Below are 10,602 nucleotides of genomic sequence, written 5' to 3' on the forward strand. Positions count from 1 at the left end.
GTGGTGTTCCTGCAGAGGGAGTCTGTGAGTGCTGGAGATTGGGGGAGGGGGCAGTGTGGCTATGTCTGCTCTGTGTTCCTCCAGACGAGCAAAGAAGCTGTTTAGCTCCTTTGCTAAAAGGGCGTTGCTGTTAACAGTGACGGTGTTGTTGCCTTTGAAGTTTGTAATGTGTTGTATTCCCTGCCACACCCACTGTGGGTTGTTGTATGTGAAGTAGACCTCTATTTTCTGTTTCTCTGCCTGCCTGGCAACCTTGATGCCCCTATTCAGGTTAGCTCTGGCTGCACTCTGTGTTCTTGACTGCGCTGTCTTGTCCTGTAGTATTGTATTGTTGCTCTTGTGTTTATCTTGCACTTTCTCCCTCTGTTTGTGCTCCTTTCACTCTGTATAGTTCTATCTTGCCCGCACTTGTGTCATCTTGTGTTGTTTCTGTTTTTCTTCTTTGTGTTGCACCGTGGTCCAGGAGGAACAATGTTTCCTTTCACTGTGTACTGTGTATATTGCTGAAATAACAATAAACCCACTTGACCACCTGCCTCAATTCATCCTGAAGAGTTTTCCAATGTTGTTCAAAGGTCTGTTTGTTTCGAGTGAAGGACACGCCCCTGGACGTGCTGGATAAGGGGACCACAGATCAGTGTCCTCAGTCCTGCTTCTCCCTTCAAAGCTGAGAGGAAGATGACCCGCCTGCTGCTTCTGGTTTTGGCTTATGGAGCTCTGCTTATCTCCACAGAGGCCCAGCAAGATTACCACAGTCTCCCTGCACTCACAAGACGGCCATTAAACTCGCAGTCGAAAATGCTCATCAAGGAACCCGTCAGCACATGAATTTCTATAACATCCAGGGCCGTCCGAAGGTAACTGCTGAGAAAGTGTTTACAAAAGTGTGAAACTTTCATCATCTGCAAGCTGAACTAATGAGTATCACATTGATTTTGATGTTTTAATTTCAATGCATATGATGCTTAATGTCTCTTCACAATGAAAGTGATGGTTGTATATCTCAGCCCTGGTCAATTTTACCTTCTCACAGTTTCTCTCTGAATCTGCTGCAGTCAAGTCTGTGACAGTTTGCCATTTTTTGGGTGATTATTGTTTGTTATATTGCCTTTAAAACAGTTGTAGGCAATTTTGTATATAACGTGTTTATGTGATTTAGATCAGCAGTGAATACATTGACATTGAGATTCTCTTGAGAGCAACAAAATGTCCAAAGTCAACTGCAACAGACCATCGGGCTGACTGTATTTTCATGGACAAGAGGGTAAGTAAAGAGTCACTGTGACTGTGAGCATTGGACATATCAGTTAGCAAATTAATTTAGGTTCATGTTAACTTTTTTGATGCCCTGCGGGGGAAAGTTAGCCAACAATAAAGTAACAAATACATAGGTGGCCTCAAAGAGCCAGTTCCTTCACCTTATTCTCAAATTTTAGTAGGTTTACAGGCTTAAAGGCTGGATTACCAGGCAGAAGCAAATGCTAATCATCTGAGGGGTGACCTGTAGATTATGCTTCGAGCTATGAACCCTAGCTGGCCTTATTTAAAGACCTGTGGGCTGTACTACAAAGCGGGTTTTACATACCCAGAGTTAACTCAATCGAGCCAGGTTAACTAAAACTCATTGTTGAAATCAGCCTTAAATGGCAGTGTGGTGTTTTGTGGTGAAAGGGCAGGACTTAACTCTTGTTTTAATTAGAAAGCCAGTAATTAAACCTGGTCAGAGCAGGGTAGATGTGCAGTGTGAATTACCCTTTAAATTTACCTCTTTAAATAGTGAACTACAGGACCACTTAGCTTGATCGGAGGACAGTATTTTAATACAGAGCAGTGTTCAGTTAAACGGGATTTGTTGTTCATACTTTTAGATGAACTTGCTTTGTATAATATAGCCTTATGGTGACCCTGCTTTGGAAGCTCTTTCCTCTAAAATTGTTCTGTGTCATTAAACCCTGCACTCCAGCAGCTCTGCCTTAAATCATTAGATATATCTTTACTACACCTTCTCTCACTGTATTTATTGCCCACCACTCTTTAAATACTGTTTTTGTGTGTCTGTGTGTTTTTGCAGCCATTCATTAACTGTAGAGTTTGCAGCAGACAGTCTGGTAATGATCTTACACATCCATCAAATGACTGTGTACCAAACAAGAAAGTGGATGAAGTAAGTGTAGAGAGTCTTAGCATTATGGAAATGTAACAGGTGTGTGAATTGTGTCTAAACATGTGGTTAAACTTTGATTGTGTTTGTACATGCAAAAATTTGATCAGAGTACTGTTTATTAATGACAATGTTACTTTTAATCTGAACAACAGTGGCAGCACCAAGGAAAAGCTTGGGGGGGGGGGCTCTAGCTCCTCCTCCAATGACCATAGTACCCCCACAGCACCCCCAAAATATTGGTTTCATTTTTTCTTTAACTATCTGTAAAATCTGTATATTGTGTAAGACATTTTTGCGGTTTTTACAGCATACTTGTAGTGTATTTTTTCTTCAAAGTACACATAGAGGCTCTGTGAGCTAGACGTTAGAATTTCATATTTTATCCTATTTTATCCATGCTGTAGCTTATCGTGCTGTGTGCTTCTATACACCATCTACATAAGCTGAAAAGCTAAAGCACCCGGTCTAAATAATCTCACTCCCCTATAGCACCTGTAGCATTAAGTCACTGGCGCTGCCACTGCTGAATAAACGACTCCAATCTGACTAAACCGCTTAACTTTTCCTCCCCATGTTACATTTCAGGACAAACGACGTAATATGTGTCCTTCTGATAAACCTCTTCTCAGACCTAAAACTGCCTTGGCTTCCAAGGACACTAAAGAAGCTGAAGGAGACCGTCTGACTGTTTCTGATGGCTGATGGTCCTGCAATGTGGACCAGAGGAGGAAACTGGGAGGGAAAATGCTTTGCTTTATATCATGCCCACCCAAAGCCCCCAGTGAGTAAGCCATAGGCGCCGATAGGATGGAAAAACTCCCAAGAAGGAAGAAACCTTGGGAGGGACCAAACTCAAAGGGGGAGCCCATCCTCCTGGGGCCGGCAAAGTGTAGGTGCAGGATCACAAAAAAACTTGACGAGAGAAACGAGAGAATTCGACTGTCCCTCACAAAAACTGTAAAGTTTTAGTGGCTAAATTGCTTTTTCTATGCCTTTTCAAACAGGAGGAGATTTGTTTGGCTATACGTAGAAATTTTCTATACAATTTAGACAGCACAGAATCATTAACCTACTTTAATGCATTTATTAATACAACCACATATTTCACACATTTTGACATCAGTCATGCAGTGAAGATACAGTCTCTTTATTTCTTGACGCCAACCCTCCCCATTAATCCGGGCTTGGGACCGACACCTAGTTGAGCTGGCTTTCTCCCTTAAGTGGCTGGGTTAGGCTAAACTATGCACATATTTATGAAGACTACTATAAATTTATAAAGACCTCCCTAAATATGTAGTCTAACAAAACGCAGTTTAAAGAAGGTAGCCTACCTGGTAAACAAAGAAATTAAAAGGCCCACAGCATATAATCGGGCTATATCCAAGCAGTTTTTAAGAACGTAACCTACATGGCGAAATTGAATTACTTTCTGGACCAACAAACGCAACCAGACATGAACATTATGCACCTTCCTAGTCTTGATGTATGTCGTCATACAGATGAGGACGTTAAGGCAGCCTTTAGGTCCGACCCATCATGCACTGCAGTTTTTTGCAAATTCCTCAGATGGAAAACCATTAAATACCTCTTCTATTACCTTATATTACCTTATATTCATGTAATAAATATACAAATATCAATTAGTTGGAAATCAGCCAGACAGACGTAATTACTACAAATGGTTTCCACTGTATTTGTGACTCTGAGTGCCGCAGGCTTGGATGCAGTGCCGCACCATTTTGGGCATGCACTGGCATGCACTGGCCAATCATGTAGCACTTCTCTCATAAATATTAATGAGACATCACCTACCACCCTGCAAAAAAGAAATTTGCCGCTCGTCCCCCTGCACATGAACCAACATGGCTGTCTCAACCAGCGGAGCTCCGGAGCCTCTGGAGAAACACGCGGCAAAAAAGGCTCGCATACGGTCTTCCAGAGTTTGGGAATACTTCAGTCATGACACCTTTTCTGCGCCTCTACTGTAGCTGGCGTTAATGACGCTGTTTCAGCCATTTTATATTTTCTGTTTACTTATTCTGTCATGTAAGACTGAGACAAATTATCGTTTACGACTATTCTTACACACTGTAGCCTGACTTGCTGACTTAAGTAAGCTTAACTATAAGCTACCTTTGCTAGTGTTTGTGAATAACATGTTTCTCTAGTTATGAAATTATTCCATGTTTTAGCATCTGTTTCAACATTAAAGTCAAATTGGTATATTGAAATATGTAAAAACTATTGAACTATTAGCTTAAGTCTAACATAGAAAATCCTACTGAATCTCTTAAGATTTTCCTTTTTTGTTAATGCACTAATGTTTAAGAAGTGTCTTAAATTGAATTTCAGATTTGTGTGTGGGTGGGAGTGGGTGAATTGTATTAAATTCATACATTCATTCTTTTGGCTCAGACATTACTGACCTAAAACAAATTGAGGCATTGGGTAAGTGCTTAAATTAGCTACTAAATGGCAAAAAATATTCTAAATATCACATTTTCCATTCTTCGGTATAATTTTAATGAATCACCTATGCTGCCAAACATTAACGCATAGATTGTCACAACACTCTATGTTTTAGTTCTTCTTTATGTGTATAGGACGGTGTGATGGTTCTGGTGGTGGGTGTGGCCGACGCTGCTCGCGATGTTTGGCTATGCTGCAGTCCCAGGGACCAAGTTGGAACACATTTCCACCTTCAAGCTTAGGTGGAAAAACGGCACCGAGACCCAGCAGCAGGACAACTTCTTGTCCAGACAACCAGCCCTGCTTCATCATTGAAGTAAGCCCTGTGAACAGGAGCGAGATGTACTTCTGCAGTGGATGTTATAGCGGAAAGAACATCCCCATCCTCACGTCTGCCGGAGTGCCCCCTCAAGTGGGTGTGTGACTTAACTCGATGGATGAATTGGACAGAATGTACTGTTACTAGAGGTCGACCGATATGGGTTTTTCAAGTCAAGGGTCAGGCGATGGCCGATATATGCTGCTGATTTTTTTTGGCCGATAATTGGACGTTTTCCCCTCTATTTGCATGGTAAAATATCACACTAATAATAACAAACGATACACAAAATTTCTCAATTTAGCATTTATTGAATACTCAACTTGGAAACAATAACACATTTATAAACAATAAAAATAGCAGCATCAGAATCTCTGTTAGTGCACAATATAGCAGCAAACTCCTCATGTTTGACGGAAGGAAATTTGTAAACAATACAAAAAGGAATAAGCATGTTATCTTTAGTTGTAATCCCACTTCCAGTCCCTGAGTCTTACTCACCACACTCATACTTCACAGCAAACAGACAGCAGTTAATTAACCAGAAGAGAAAAATGCAAAAACACAACAGAACTTGTAAATAATAACAAACTAATAGACAATAAAAATAGCAGCATCAGAATCTCTATTAGTGCCAAATATAGCAGCAAACTCCTCATGTCTGACGGAAGGAAAATTTGTAAATACACAAAGGAATGAGCACATCTTCAGTTTTAATCCCATTTCCAGTCCCTGAGTCTTCCTCATCCCACAAGCAGGCAAGGCATGTCACCCCGGTTGTGTGACACTTATTTTATATAATAAAATAAGTGCCCCCTGCGGCCCCAGAGCCCGAGCAGCCGTCTCCGCTGCCTGCAGCTACCGCGCCCACGTCCGAGGCGCTTTCCCTGCCTGCAGCTCCCGGGCAGGCGCTCCCTCTGCAGCCTGCAGCTCCAGTCCCTGGCCCCACTCCAGTCCCTTCTCCCCCTGTGACTCTGGTACCCTCACCCCGACGAGCCCGACCCCGGCCGCAGGTCCTTATGTCTGTGTCCCATAAGGGGAGAGGACACAGACGCACGGCTGGGGTCCCACCCGCCCAGCCCCCTGGCTCGCCCTCCCTCGCCGGCGCTAGGGCTTGGTCGGCACCTGCGGGTCCTGGCCCTCCGGGTCGGCTGTCGTCTGCGGGTCCCCCTCCGCGGCCTCGTCGCCCTGCCTCGGTCCCTCCTCCGGCGTCTTATCGGTTGCCTGCGGGCCCCCCGACGGCGGCTCCTCATTCGCCTGCTGGTCCTCCCGCTCTGGCGTGTCGGAGGACGTCGCCGTCTGCTGCGGCTCCCCCTCTCTCCTTGCCCTCGCCAGGGTCCCTTCCAGCTCCTTCGTCCCCTTCCCTGGTCTCCCCTCCGACTCCCTCCTTCGTCCCTGCGTCTGTCCCTCACCCCGTCTCCTCGGCCCCTCCGGCTCCGGCCTCCCGGCCGCCTGCAGCCCTTCCGGCTGCCTCCCGTCGCCCGCTGGGTCTCCCTCGGGCTCCTCTTGGTTCCCCCTCCTTCTCTCCCTGGCCTCCCGTCTTTGTCCCTCCTGCCTCTGCTCCCCCTCGCTTTGTTCCTCCTGTCTCTGTCCCTCCTCTCTTTGTCCCTCGTCCCTCTGGCTTCTGCTCCTCTTTCCCCGATGTTCCCTTCGTTCACTCCCGGTCCTTTTGTCCTGCCTGTTCCCTCCGTGTCCCCCTTTCTGATCTGTTTCTCTGCCTTTCCTGTCTTATGTCAAGTCTTGTCCTGGCTCCTTCCCCTGTGCCAGTTCTGTCTGTCCGTTCTGTTCCCTGTCCCTCATTAATGAGGTTTTATATAGATATACATATATGCCCGGCTTGTCCGCTCCTCGTGTGTGCCACGCCCCCTGATTACCCACGTGTGCTTCCCTGATCGTCTCCTGCTTTGCCCGATTACTTTGATTAGTCATGACCTATTTTAAGTCCTGGTCTTACCTGTTTGCCCTGTCCGTCATTGTAGTTTGTCAATGCCTGCGTTCCGTCCTGCTCTACCCGCTCCGTTTCCCCGATTAAAGACCCGTTTTCACAAACACAAAAAAAACTATATGTATACATATACATACACTGAACAAAAATATAAACGCAACACTTTTGTTTTTGCTCCCATTTTTCATGAGATGGACTTAAAGATCTACAATTCATTCCAGATACACAATATTACCATTTCTCTCAAACATTTCTCACAAATCAGTCTAAATGTGTGATAGTGAGCACTTCTGCTTTGCTGAGATAATCCATCCCACCTCACAGGTGTGCCACATCAAGATGCTGATCTGACATCATGGGTAGTGCACAGGTGTACCTTATACTGCCCACAATAAAAGGCCACCCTGGAATGTGCAGTTTTGTCTCACAGCAAAATGCCACAGATGCCACAAGCATTGAGGGAGCGTGCAATTGGCATGCTGACAGCAGGAATGTCAACCAGATCTGTTGCTCGTGCATTGAATGTTCATTTCTCAACCATAAGCCGTCTCCAAAGGCGTTTCAGAGAATATGGCAGTACATCCAACCGGCCTCACAACCGCAGACCACGTGTAACCACACCAGCCCAGGACCTCCACATCCAGCAGGTTCACCTCCAAGATCGTCTGAGACCAGCCACTCAGACAGATGATGCACGGCCCCATGTTGCAAGGATCTGTACACAGTTCTTGGAAGCTGAAAATGTCCCAGTTCTTGCATGGCCAGCATACTCACCGGACATGTCACCCGTTGAGCATGTTTGGGATGTGCTTGACCGGCGTATACGACAGCGTGTACCAGTTCCCACTAATATCCAACAACTTCGCACAGCCATTGAAGAGGAGTGGACCAACATTCCACAGGCCACAATTGACAATCTGATAAACTCTATGCGAAGAAGATGTGTTGCATTGTATGAGGCAAATGGTGGTCACACCAGATACTGACCGGTTCTGAGTCCCCAGACCCCCAATAAAGCAAAAAACTGCACATTCCAGGGTGGCCTTTTATTGTGGGCAGTATAAGGTACACCTGTGCACTACCCATGATGTCAGATCAGCATCTTGATGTGGCACACCTGTGAGGTGGGATGGATTATCTCAGCAAAGCAGAAGTGCTCACTATCACACATTTAGACTGATTTGTGAGAAATGTTTGAGAGAAATGGTAATATTGTGTATCTGGAATGAATTGTAGGTCTTTAAGTCCATCTCATGAAAAATGGGAGCAGAAACAAGAGTGTTGCGTTTATATTTTTGTTCAGTATATATATTTATGGGTGTATCGAGACTAGATGGTCAGTATGGATAACTAAGGTGCACTAAAACTGGGTGAGCAGGCAAGGCATGTCACCCAGGTTGTGTGACAATTATTTTATATAAATGTATATATGTATATATATATTCCATCCACCATCCCTCCTTTACGGAGAACTGCGTTATTTTTATTGTCCATTACGAAAAAAATAAAAAAACTATATATATATATATATATATATACATATATATTTATGGGTGTATCGAGACTAGTTGGTCATTATGGATAACTAAGTTGCACTAAAATTGGGTGAGCAGGCAAAGCATGTCACCCAGGTTGTGTGACAATTATTTTATATATATGTATGTATATATTCCATCCACCATCCCTCCTTTACGGAGAACTGCATTATTTTTCTTTTCTATTGCTAATAAAAAAACTATATATATGTACATATATATATATATATATATATGGGTGTATCGAGACTAGATGGTCAGTATGGATAACTAAGGTGCACTAAAATTGGGTGAGCAGGCAAGGCATGTCACCCAGGTTGTGTGACAATAATTTTATATATATGTATATATATATTCCATCCACTATCCCTCCTTTATGGAGAACTGCGTTATTTTTATTGTCTATTGCAAAAAAAAACACAAAAAAACTATATATATATATATATATATACACATATATATTTATGGGTGTATCGAGACTAGTTGGTCATTATGGATAACTAAGGTGCACTAAAATTGGGTGAGCAGGCAAGGCATGTCACCCCAGTTGTGTGACAATTATTTTATATAAATGTATATATATATTCCCTCCACCACCCCTCCTTTACGGAGGACTGCTTTATTTTTAATATCCATTGCGAAAAAAAAACACAAGAAAAAGAAAAAATATCTATATATATATATACATATATATATATATATATATATATATATATATATATATATATATATATATATGGGTGTGTCGAGACTAGATGGTCAGTATGGATAACTGAGGTGCACTAAAATTGGGTGAGCAGGCAAGGCATGTCACCCAGGTTGTGTGACAATTATTTTATATATATGCATATACATATTCCATCCACCATCCCTCCTTTATGGAGAACTGCGTTATTTTTATTGTCTATTGCAAAAAAAAAACAGAAAAACTATATATATATATATATATATATATATATACATATATATTCATGGGTGTATCGAGACTAGATGGTCATTATGGATAACTAAAGTGCACTAAAATTGGGTGAGCAGGCAAGGCATGTCACCCAGGTTGTGTGACAATTATTTTATATAAATGTATATATATATATATATATTCCATCCACCATCCCTCCTTTACGGAGAACTGCGTTATTTTTCTTTTCTATTGCTAATAAAAAAACTATATATATATACATATATATTTATGGGTGTATCGAGACTAGATGGTCATTATGAATAACTAAGGTGCACTAAAATTGGGTGAGCAGGCAAGGCATGTCACCCCGGTTGTGTGACAATTATTTTATATATATATTCCATCCACCATCCCTCCTTTACGGAGGACTGCTTTATTTTTAATATCCATTGCGAAAAAAAAACACAAGAAAAAGAAAAAATATCTATATATATATACATATATATATATATATATATATATATATATATATATATATATATATATATATATATATGGGTGTGTCGAGACTAGATGGTCAGTATGGATAACTAAAGTGCACTAAAATTGGGTGAGCAGGCAAGGCATGTCACCCAGGTTGTGTGACAATTATTTTATATAAATGTATATATATATATATATATATATATATATATATATATATATATATATATATATATATATATATATATATATATATATATATATTCCATCCACCATCCCTCCTTTACGGAAAACTGCGTTATTTTTCTTTTCTATTGCTAATAAAAAAACTATATATATGTACATATATATATATATATATATATGGGTGTATCGAGACTAGTTGGTCATTATGGATAACTAAGTTGCACTAAAATTGGGTGAGCAGGCAAGGCATGTCACCCAGGTTGTGTGACAATTATTTTATATATATATGTATATATATATTCCCTCCACCACCCCTCCTTTACGGAGGACTGCTTTATTTTTAATATCCATTGCGAAAAAAAAAACACAAGAAAAAGAAAAAATATCTATATATATATACATATATATATATATATATATATATATATATATATATATATATATATATATATGGGGTGTGTCGAGACTAGATGATCAGTATGGATAACTAAAGTGCACTAAAATTGGGTGAGCAGGCAAGGCATGTCACCCAGGTTGTGTGACAATTATTTTATATAAATGTATATATATATATATATATATATATATATATATATA

At 41.4% G+C, this 10,602-nt stretch overlaps 1 long non-coding RNA gene across 1 annotated transcript; it reads left to right on the plus strand.

Moving 5' to 3' along the window:
• The first annotated feature begins 816 nt into the window (after positions 1 to 816).
• On the plus strand, positions 817 to 2,165 carry LOC125728163 (uncharacterized). Its single transcript, XR_007388947.1, has 3 exons — positions 817 to 857; positions 1,160 to 1,264; positions 2,072 to 2,165. It is a non-coding gene; the product is annotated as an uncharacterized LOC125728163 (long non-coding RNA).
• Positions 2,166 to 10,602: the final 8,437 nt, after the last annotated feature.

Source organism: Brienomyrus brachyistius, unplaced genomic scaffold (assembly GCF_023856365.1).
Source record: "Brienomyrus brachyistius isolate T26 unplaced genomic scaffold, BBRACH_0.4 scaffold178, whole genome shotgun sequence".
Taxonomy (NCBI): Eukaryota; Metazoa; Chordata; class Actinopteri; order Osteoglossiformes; family Mormyridae; genus Brienomyrus; species Brienomyrus brachyistius.